The 12,166-nt window shown below is 37.9% G+C and overlaps 1 protein-coding gene across 2 annotated transcripts in view; it reads left to right on the plus strand.

Moving 5' to 3' along the window:
* Positions 1 to 296: 296 nt before the first annotated feature.
* The window catches only part of sptbn1 (spectrin, beta, non-erythrocytic 1), a 139,024-nt gene continuing 127,154 nt past the window's right edge, over positions 297 to 12,166 (plus strand). For both annotated transcript variants that reach the window (XM_077229794.1, XM_077229795.1), the window contains exon 1: positions 297 to 426. The gene's annotated coding sequence lies outside the window, so the exon portion shown is untranslated. The remainder of the gene's footprint in view (positions 427 to 12,166) is intronic.

Below are 12,166 nucleotides of genomic sequence, written 5' to 3' on the forward strand. Positions count from 1 at the left end.
GCCTGTGGTTCTAACTTGTTACCTCATGTTGTAGGTCTACGCCCATACATTTGTTTTACCCTGTGATTTACAAATGTTTGAATCAGTTCAGAAGAATCGACTCAAAAGAAGTCGCGATCACGCTAGACTTCATTCAAACACATTTGAACGCGCAACGCTGGAGACGAATCAGTGAGTCGGTTCATTGAATCAATTGAATCGATTCTCTAAAACAAATCAAATGTTTCCCCGCTACTATGGCGAAGGCCACTATTTCTGGCTATAGTAGGTTTGGTAAATTCCCCGCCCCGTGCTTCAGTGCAGCAGAGACGGGGAGGGAGTCAGTGCGCATCGGTCACTCCCAGCGCAGTGTGTCCAGCCTCTCTCTCGCTCATTGCGCGCTGCGGACTCCAAACGCGGTGAAGTTTACCACGCATTCTTTTATCGGTAAGTGCAAAATAACCATGTATTTAATCATCAGATGTTTCATTGGGAACACACAGGCTGAAATGCGTTTTCTTAGACCGCGTTTGCCGCAATACTAACAGTGATTTTCCCATAAATACGTGGGTGGTGATGGAGCCCAAATGAGAGGAGTTTGCGTCAATGATACAAATCCAGGTGTATTAAATGCTTAAAGGCATTTATATGTACGAATAATTGTTTAAGATGTATTATATGTGATATAAAAACCAGGATTGATGCTGTTATATGTGCGTAATCGATAGTGGGAATCTTAGGAATAACGGTACAGGAGAATATGGATGCAAACAGGCGTGGTCAGATGGCTGGAGTTTTGCCTTATCCAAATCGCAAACAACCATTTGCATAACCAGTGGGTTACTGTAATCAGGAAAATGACTGTACGGCTGTGATCTAGCAGTTTGTGATGCGCTAACTCGTCATCTTATGATATAAATGAGGAAATCTGGTATGTTATTCTCGGTGACCTGAAATGGATGTTGATCCGGTGCCCATCATCTCCACTGCGGTACTCCAAAGAGAAATCACCATTTCACACGTTACTGTTGTATGACAGAACCGCAGCGGGTTACTATAATATCCTTCAGTCGATCTCACGGGTCTGTGTTTTTAAACTTCAGGCGTCGCGTCGTCTGGATGCTGTTAGCGTCTGTTTGCGAACGATAATCAGAGACTTTCAGACATCAGACTATGCGTGACATTTCCAGAGGTTGTGTTTGTAAATGATTCAGATAATCGCCGCAGGGCTTTGTTTTATAAGGGCCTACGGAGAGCGTTTATTGGTCATGCTGCAGCACTAATGCGGCCTTTGCGTGATCATCCTCCGCATAAATCGCACTAACAAATAAAATATATTCGCGGACTGTTGCGGTTACGCACTTACCACATTAGCGCTTAATGGGAAACATCGGACTCCAGTGCAGCAAAACAGTCGGTCATGATGTCATAATGGCACGCATGTAACGCACCGCAAGTGTTTGTGATGTCATAAAGGCATACACATGTGTCTAGTGCAATTTGGAATGGATATACTCTGCTTTTAAAAGCATGCGCAAAGATTAACATTTTAATGGCCTACTTACATTGCATGACTCAACAAGTGTATCCAGTCTCATTGCAGATATTAAAATGGTTATTTTGCATATGTACTCCAATATTTGTATCACTTCTTAGCATAAATGTTGAGTCAAGAAAAGGTTAAAAGGCACATACATTGGAAAGTTAAGACTAGTGCATTACATTTGACACATTTTGATGAGTTCTGACTTTCACATACTATAATTGCACATACTTTCACATACTATACACAATTTCACACTCTGATGTTCACATAGTACGCGCAAAGAAGTATGATAATATGCCAACATAGCGTAGCGTGCCATGCAGTCCCCATAGTGATTGTGTCCTGTCCCCAGCAGCAGCATTCAGTGGAGATGGAGGAGTGTATTGTGTATTCTGACAGCAGGATGCTTCATTGGTTTAATGGTGGGAGGCGTGAGGGGATTTAGAGGTGTTAAAGAAGACCTGAAACTTGCAAATTCGCTGGAATTTAAAGCAGCTCCAGATGGTTTTGCTCAACAAGAGCGTGGGCACCCTGGAGTGATGGTGCTCAGATATTCCATTTGTTTTTACACCAGAGCCACACCTACTATATATTTAACTATTATCCTGGACACATTGGGTGACGGTTTGCACCTGGATATCTGATCGGAGACGTTTTTATACATATATATTCCTAAAAAATAAAAAGCAATGCCTTTTTGGTTAACCAAAGAACCTTTCAGTGAACAGGTTTTAAAATAACTTTTTTTTCTTAGTGTAAAGAACATTTAAAAAATTTTGAAAGACCCTTTTTCCACTATAAATAACCTTTTGTGCAATGCAAATAAAGAACATGTTGGCATTATTCCTCAGATAAGCTTTGACTAAATGACCTTATGCATAGTGCATTTGTGATCCGCTGGTGTGAAAGAGATCTGGTGTGAAACTATTTCTCATTGCAGTCCGAGAACTCATTCTCCACACTGGTGTGAAATGGCCTCTCATTTGATGATTCAGTCAACACCATGTTGCTTTTTGGTGTTTGGAAGACGAATTTCTTTTTCATTTCATCTCTAATTAATATTTACCCCTTCCCTTTTATAGTTTTCATCAAGCTTTGGCATGTGATTGCGTCAGTTTTATCAGTAAAAGCTTTGGTTCTGGTTGGGCTCTGAGAGGTCTTGGCAGGTTTTCTGAGTGAGAGCTTGGCACAGAAAATGCACTCAGCATTATTTTTTTCCTTCCCTTGATGCATCAGCTTTATGCACAGGCCTATTTGCTCTAGAAGACGCCCTCAGATTGCTTTACATCCAGCATTGCAGTTTGGCATTAAAGAAACTCTACACAAGTGCATGAGCGCAGATGCTTTGGATCTCGATTTATGCAATGTTTTAGACCAGCATTCATAAGCATGCATTGCCGCAAGGAGTTTTATTGTAGGTGTTGTCTTCTACGGTCAGTTTTTCTTGGCTAGTTTTCTTTCAGGTCAGCATGGCACAGAAACAGCTTGAAGGGAATCTTGTTGAGCGAGGTTAGATAAAATTTAGATGTTTGTAGTTGTAAACGCATGTACAGTTGGTTGATTGGGACATTTTTTGCAATGTGTGTGTGGTCAATCAATCACATCAAGCGTGTTTCTGGCCTCTTTGAGTAATGAAACCTTGATTTGCATGGAACTGCAGGAGTGTGTTTGAGTTTGTTCGATTGCTTATCATTAAACATGTGTGCATGTGTTCTTGTATAAGTCAAATTCCAACCTCTTTCCTGCACTTTTGAATTGTTTGATTGTCTTCAAAGCAAGTGCTGGGTTTGCAGCCAAAGTAAGCAGTAAAAGTAAATCCTGTCGATATTTCCATCATGCGAATGGCTTTTGGTGCGTCTGTCCAATAACAACAGCAGAGTTTCCCGCCGACACTTCCGAACAAAATGTAGTTCCCACTCAAGAGCAGCGAAGCGTGCCGCGACACAATATCCCTGTTGCCGTCTTTATAAACGCATACCTGCTGTACGACAAGGGTGAATTAATTTCACAGCACAGAGAGTGTTACAGTAGGACAGGTGCTGGGGCTCGATGCTCTGTGTGTGTGTGTGTGTGTGTGTGGGGGGGGGGACCAGCTGTCATGACAGGGGACAACAGGTGAGGGACACATGGTCCCTATGGGTGGCCCCTAGAATGAGCGTATTGGATGTGTTAGGACTGGAGGATATGGATAGAAAAAAAGTTCTACTAATTATATTAAAATATAATTATTATTTATTAAATAATATATAATTATACAATATTTACTATGCATTTGTTAAATTATATTTATTATATTTATTAAAATGTTTTCAACCTTTTGGGGCCATTTGATATAGGTTTAAATATATACGCATTTGCTGTAAAATTATTTAAAAGTTAGATTTTTTTCTAATCACAATTTAATGCAAAAAATAAAAAATATTTTCTTTTTTATTCAAAATAATTTCGCAAGCTATTAAATGCAAAATGTTTCATTCAAAAATTAAAACGCACTTGATATAGATTTTAATACATATGTATTTGCTCTAAAATTATTGAAAATTTTGAATCAATTTTTTTTCAATCAAAATAACCAATTCAAAATGTTAAATGCAAAAAAAAGTAAAATGCAGGAAAGTGTAGTTATAAATAATGAAGGCATATTTTTTTCCACAAATTGAACACGAGGAAATATTATATAATTTATTTTTTATTAGTAAAGCACTTGCCGCATTCACCATATTGGTTTATTTTAATAAATAGGCCTATTATTGGATATTTAGTCATTTTATGTCACCGAGCCCAAATGCAGGGTATGTTTTGGCCTTTTTAAAGTCATAATGAAACGGAAGTATATTTTCCATATTGTGACATTATGTACATCAGAGTGTATTATTATTCTGTGTATCGGTGTTTGATTGGATATTGAGATGTGGGTGTGGCTCCCAAAACTGAATCCAGACAAAATCCCTTTAGAGGTGTTGTATGTAATTTTTTGACTGTCCTAAAGTATAAAAATACCATAATATGTTTGCAGAGATTTAGGAAACTTACTACAGCCAGTAAATCTATTTTGAAATGTGTTTTGTTTTGGTCAGTGTGACTCCGCCCACTTTGCCAATTTACCCAATAGTATTTCGACACTCCGGGTTGCCAGTTAGTGGATAACACCGCGATTGAAGCCAGCAAACAAACTCTACTCGACCTAAAAAGCCTCGGTATCCATCTATAAAGTTGATATTAAAACACGGATAAATCAACTTACAGTGTATGTCTCGTCACCTTTATTGTCATTTGCACTCGTTCCTGTTGCACGTCCTCAATCTGGCAACCCGAGTCTTTGAATATCTGAAGTGTTTGATACAGATGAGCGTGAGTTTAAGTGGACTAAACGATTGGAAAAGACTGACCTTTCACTGGAAGATCCAGTTTTTAAGTGTCTTATAGAAGGACCCCTCCACATCATCGCTGTGTTTCTACAGCTGCTTCTCCTCGGGCCGCCTGGAATTTAATTTACGCTTTTATTTTAGGGCCTGAGAGCCACTAACTCAATAGAGGCGGAGACACTGAAAGACATTTGTCTGCCTGCATGGTTGCTTTGATTCTAACTGGTTTGAGCCACTCTAAAGAAAAAGAAACTAATTGCAAAGTCCAGTCGCGTCTCTAAATGTTGCATTATTACAGATCCTAACATAATAATCAGAAGGGTTTTGTTGTGAACAAACACGCCCAGCGCAATTTGACAAAGGCGTGTGTCAGAACATTCTGTACGAGCTTAGATCACGTCTTTATAGGGTAATTTCCACAATATTCTTCTACATTATTTTCTCTTTTCTCCCCTCTGGTAAAAGGCTCAGGATGATTCATACACACACAACAAGATTCAGGAATAGTTTTTACATCAATGCCGTAAGACTCTTCAACTCTAATGTTTAATCAACACTAATGTTAGTATTATTAGGTAAGAATACTGGACAATCATAAGATTCTCTTTTATTTTATGACACTTATTGGCTTATTATTTTTGTCACTGATTATCTTATTGCTAAATGATTTAGCAATAATTTGGTAATTTGTGTATATATGTTTATTACATGGCTTGGTTGAATTCTAATGCAGAATGCGGTCTGTTATTTCTTGATAACAGACCGCTAAGTATAACACACCGTTGCCATGGAAAACAGAGCGTTGCCATGGATTCTAACCGTAGAGACGGAACGGACTATTTTCTTTAGCGGAAGCAATACAATCGTTTTTAAATCAATAAACTCCGTTTTAAATCAATATTTTGTGTCAAATTATTGATTTATTTGGTAGGTAGCCATGTAATAAGCGGTATAATGTAGAGCGAGGCGGTTGTTATAGCGAATACAACCCCGACAGGCTGATTACAACCCCGACGCGAAGCGGAGGGATACACAAGGGATACATTATCTCTTACATATTTGTTTTGTTTATATAGCAGTGAGGTTTATTGTATTTGGTCTGTCTATAGTTTTTCATTGTACCTGGTAACTTGCACACATGACCATAATAACTGACTTCATGAGATTTAGCGTGAGCAAGAGATCCACAGTCACAGATATAACTACCCGTTGCATCAGATCAGAAGGGAATCGGATGTTTCCGGTATGATCGAGTGTTGGCGTGGTCTCGGGCGGGCGATGGCTGATGTGCTCGGAGAAAACACAGATTGAATCGGAGGAAATGAGGAAAGTCCTGCGGGACTGGGTGAGGTCTGCAGTCAGTCCTGGACTCTTCTCTCCTGTTGCTCCTCCTCTTGTTATTTGATCCCTTCGCTCTCGCTCTCTGTTGGCTGATGTGCTGCAGGATCACGAGACGATTAGAGAAGCATCTCCATCTCAAAGCTTTTACAAGCCATTGACTTTCATGGCCCCCAGAATATTTACACTCTTTTTCAAAAGTTTGGGGTCGGTAAGATTTTTAATGTTTTTAAAAGAAGTCTCTTCTTCACAAGGCTGCATTTATTTGATTAAAAATACAAAACAAACCCAGGCATATTGTGAAATATTAATTTAAATGTAAATCAGCTGTTTTCTATGTGAATATATAGTAAAGTGTAATTTATTCCTGTGATCAAAGCTGAATTTTCAGCATCATTACTCCAGTCTTCAGTGTCACATGATCCTTCAGAAATCACTATAATATGATGATTTGATGCTCAAGAAACATTTATGATTATTATCACAGTTGAAAACAGTCGTGCTGCTTCATATTTTTGTGCAAACCGTGATTCATTTTTTTCTGGATTCTTTGAAAGTTCAAGAGAAAAGCATTTAATTAAAAAAGAAATATTTTGCATTATTATAAATGTCTTTACTGTCACTTTTGATCAATTTAAAGGGTTAGTTCACCCAAAAATGAAAATGATGTAATTAATGACTCACCCTCATGTCGTTCCAAGCCCGTAAGACCTCCGTTCATCTTCAGAACACAGTTTAAGATATTCTAGATTTAGTCCGAGAGTTTTCTGTCCCTCCATTGAAAATCTATGTATGGTATACTGTCCTTGTCCAGAAAGGCAATAAAGACATCATCAAAGTAGTCCATGTGACATCAGTGGATTAGTTAGAATTTTTTGAAGCTTCGGAAATACATTTTGTTCCAAAAAATAACAAAAACGGCGACTTTATTCAGCATTGTATTCTCTTCCGGTTCTGTTGGGGATCCGCGTTCACGAGGCCAGTGACGCTGCTGACGTAAGACGCTGCTGACGTGTATCTGGTGCGTCCGTGTATTCGGGTTCAAATAAATATGTCTGGTTAAAAAAAAATGCAAGTCTTCCCCTGTGTGGAAATCCTTAGACATGTTTGCAAAGATTGTTTTGTTTACAGCGTGCGTCTCCCTCAGACTGTAAACGAAGCTCGGGCGCACCAGACACACGTCAGCAGCGTCACTGAACGCGGATCCCCAACAGAACCGGAAGAGAATACAATGCTGAATAAAGTCGTCGTTTTTGTTATTTTTGGAACAAAATGTATTTCCGATGCTTCAAAAAATTCTAACTAACCCACTGATGTCACATGAACTACTTTTATGATGTCTTTATTGTCTTTCTGGACAAGGACAGTATACCGCACATAGATTTTCAATGGAGGGACAGAAAACTCTCGGACTAAATCCTAAATATCTTAAACTGTGTTCTGAAGATGAACGGAGGTGTTACGGGCTTGGAGCGACATGAGGGTGAGTCATTAATGACATCAATTTCATTTATGGGTGAACTAACCCTTTAATGCGTCCTTTCTGAAGAAAAGTATTAATTTCTTTAAAAAAATCAACAACAAAAAAATCGTATTGACACCAAACTTTTGAACGGTAATGTACCTGTATGAATATCCGAGAGTAAATCGATGAGAAAATTGTGTTTTTGTTAAAGTCTTCATCCGGATGAGATTCAGAGTGATGATCTAGAGTCGATCGAGTCCATCAAAAATGTTTAGATTTATATTAGATTTTAGATTTAGGCGGTTTAATGTTTAATGATCGCGTTATTTTACATGTGTGTCAGCAATGCTTCTATTCTATATATATTGAATTAAATGGCATTTAGTTACTTTTTGGGAACGAAAAATGTTTGAGTTCATAGTGAGCTCTTGTCTTTGTATCTGAAAAACGACGAAACAGAAGAATTTAATCGCATTATCTAAAAGAAAAGTAATGTGTTAATATGTAACAAGACATGGTTATTTTTCTCTTTTTTGTGGGTGTTCGCATTTATCATTAAATTTACTAAATAAACGTATGATTATGATTAATAAACATGATCAATAAATCGGTTTATATGTTTTTTTTAATGTATTTTATTGAATAGTTTTTTGAGTAGTTGTTTTTTAGCAAATCGTACCAATTTATCTTTTGGTAAATTTGTGATTTTTTCAAAGTCGTAATCCTTAATTTTTCAATAAACATCATATGTTTTCATATTTCATATTCAGAAGGACATTCATTAGTCAACCAGAGTTGGAACCCTGATTAATAATTTTTGCAAACACTAATCATCAAAACCTTTTAGCGCTGAAAAATGTGCGCCATTTTGAAACAGTCTGTTTCTTGTCCACGATCTTCTGCTGATTTGTCTCCGGCGGTTTCCAGCTGCACATTCCAGGCTAGTGTCCAGTTATTGATCCGTCCACTGTTTTTTCCATGAACTGTTCTCCCAGCCGGTCTCACGTTCAAGGTTGAACAGCTGTGCTGTTGTGGGTCACGACCCTGACCTGCACCTTATTCAAATCCCAATCCTGATCCCAGAGCTTTTGAGGGATAAAGCGCGGCTGGAGCGAAGAGAGTGAAACTAGTAAAGCTTATTCTTAATTTATCTGCAACTGTGCCACAATGTATATGGTATAAAGCTGTCAGTGAATTAGGCTAGTCAAAAACAATGCTATATTATTCCGTTTTACAAAGTCTTTGTTTTAGGGCTCTATTAGAACGTGAATATAAACTTGAATATTTCCCTCATATTCTCCATTGTTGCGGCTCCTCTCTTCCCAGTCTGTCAGTACGCTCTGTTTACTTCCTGTCTCTATGAAGCCCCTCCTTCAGAAAAGCACACTGTGCTCTGATTGGTCGGCTGGATCAGTGTGTTGTGATTGGTTGAACGCTTTGAGTGTGTTTGAGAAATGTCCCGCCTCTTACCGCCAGTTTAACACACTACTAACTAACTCAACCAGGCCCCGCCCCTTTATTCTGCACATGCCATGGGTGGCATTTTAACTAATGTATTATGGTGCGTTCAAGTCCTACTGGGAAGTTCGTGCTTACGAGGTGGGAAGTCGTGTTTATGACGGCATGTGCGTTCAAGTCACTTTCGTCGGAGTAAGATGGCGGTGTACTTTCTCTTAATTAATTACACAAAAATAGAGAAAGTTTCTTAAACTCTAGTTCTGGAAAATGAAGATCAAAGAAATGTGCATCAGGCGTGCTTTGGTTTTTTATGTTTTCATTTATGAAGCTGCTGTAGACTATATCGTTACATATTACATTGTTATATTATAATGCCATCATATTCTGTGCAGAAAAGTCTAGCAATATCACTGCTAAATACCTTTCAGTATTGTGTATTCTGCCATGTTTCTCAGTGACAACTCGTAAAGATCGGGGCTTAAAGAAAGTCCCGAGCCTCCCACTCGTATTTATGAAATTGTGGTGTCGTTCATGTGCGCTCAACTCGTAAGATCTTTACGAAATGACTTGAATGCATTATAAGTCAATAATATTGTCCCTTAAAACTCATCTTTAATAATCAAAATGATATATTTAACATTTTTCCTGTGAAAATAGTTTCTTCATGCCTTAAAATATCTTGAATGTAATTCGACACCCTTGCTTCATGAATATGCAAATTAGCCCCCGCCTCCACTCACTCACAGCGGCTCGATTACCTGATCCACTCGCTCAACTGTAGTAAACGCGACACAATTGCAAGTAAAAATATTGGTTTATTTCAGCCAAATATGTTTGAACCAGAAACTGATTCAGAAGAAGAGGAATACAGGATCGTCTACAAGATCATGAATCATGATGCGTTTTATACAATGTCAGACACATTGATATGATTAGCCTTTAGCTCGACTACGTTATCAAACAGCTAATAATGTGTTGCTAATGTCACACACACATGTTCCCGTTCACCATCTCAGAGTCATAGCAGAGTCTACACATCAGCAGCAAACACCAGAGTCAGTGGAGAAAAGCCACGCCCCCTCGTGACGGGATTGGTCACATGTTTGTGCTCGTAGGAAACAGGGACGATTTAAAACTGCGTCTTTAAAACTGTTTTAGGGGTGTAACGATACACAAAATTGACAGTTCAGTTTTCCCACGGTTTTACACAGTTGTCATTTTCATGAAAGATATTTTAAACATACATTAAATAATCAAGATATCATTAACAGGTTAAGTAAAATATAATATATAGGCTAACATGGTGCATTTATTTAGTGCAAGAGTTCATTTATAGGAACCAAAGTTGTGGACACTGAATCACTTGCCTGTTGAGGTAAATATAATGCAAGTGACAAGCTATGCAGTTTTATTGACGTCTTTCCGCTGCTGAAACACTGATTGAGCGATTACACGAGTTATGATGCCTTTCAGTAAGTATACTGCATCTGTCAACATACCTTCAGGTGTCCATTCTGTAACTGAGGAAGAGATGATCGCGTGATAAGACTTGAGGTCCATTGAGCCGGGCAGGGGGGGGGGGGATGGGCGGGTTCGGTACGCAATGAGAGTATCGCGATTCGAATCGTGTGTTCTGTATCGCGGTTTTTTGGTTCGGTTCGAATATCGTTTCACTCCTAGTTTTTAGTAGTTTTAAGGAGAAAATACTCTACGATGGCGCTGTTGACTGATTAATTTGCGCATGGTTCGTCTTAAAAGCACCACAACAACATTAAAAACTTAATTTGCACCACAGGGGGTCTCAAATTGAACCTTATTGTAAAACTTTACTGATTAAAAGTCTTCAATGTTGTGATAAGGAGTTGTTTGTGGTGTTCCTCAAACGTCCTGTGACCATTCAGAGATTTCTAATCACATAAAACCAGTGATAAAAGACTGAGAGACTCAGCAGACCGAACGCAGCTGTTGGCAGGACACCAAACAGACTCTCTCTCTCTGTCTCTCTCTCTCTCTCTCTCTCTCTCTCTCTCTCTCTCTCTCTCTCTCTCTCTCTCTCTCTGTGTGTCTCTCTCTCTCTCTCTCTCTCTCTCTCTGTCTCTCTCTCTGTCTCTCTCTCTCTCTCTCTCTCTCTCTCTGTCTCTCTCTCTCTGTCTCTCTCTCTCTCTCTCTCTCTCTCTCTCTCTCTCTCTCTCTCTCTCTCTCTCTCTCTCTCTCTCTCTCTCTCTCTCTCTCTCTGGATCAATCCCAGCACACATTGCAGCTCGTCCCTGGGCGGCCGCTCTCTCCTGGCTGAACCCGAACCATGATCATGATCTCATCTCCAACACAGATGTGCAGAAACGTCATAACTAAAATATATTTTATTAAATTATATTTTTTATTTTTTATAATATTTATAGTTCTTATATATATATATATATATATATATATATATATATATATATATATATATATATATATATATATATATATATATATATACATAGTCTATATTCTTAAATATTATGTTTATTTATTAATTAACAGTTTATTTATGTTTTATTTTTTGGTGACAGTAAAAATAGAGCGATAAAATTCAAATAAAATTTATTTGGTTTTGGGACATTTTTTTTAGTTCATAGTGAGATTTTGCCTTTTTTCTCAAGAGAAATAATAAACTAATTTAATCATTATTAAAATTACATCTAGAAGAAATAATTGAGAGATTAAATAATTTTTTTCTTTTTTTTCTTATTCATATTTATGTATTTTAAAATATTATATTTACTAACATTTTAAAAACACAGTAAAAGTATATTCATGTTGAATACCAGCTCAGATCATTTCTAGTTTGTAATGAGATCTTGCCTTTTTATCAGAACATTTATTTAAGCATTACTACATTCCATCTAGAATAAATAATTGAGATATTACAGACATTCACTCATTCATCTCAATGTTTCTGATGCATAAATATCAGAACTGTTTGGAAAACCCTTTAATAATCGTTTGCATGTGTGCGTGTTCATTGCATCC

This window comes from Siphateles boraxobius, unplaced genomic scaffold (genome assembly GCF_051911475.1).
Source record: "Siphateles boraxobius isolate OS27281-9 unplaced genomic scaffold, OSU_SipBor_1 135, whole genome shotgun sequence".
Classification (NCBI taxonomy): domain Eukaryota; kingdom Metazoa; phylum Chordata; class Actinopteri; order Cypriniformes; family Leuciscidae; genus Siphateles; species Siphateles boraxobius.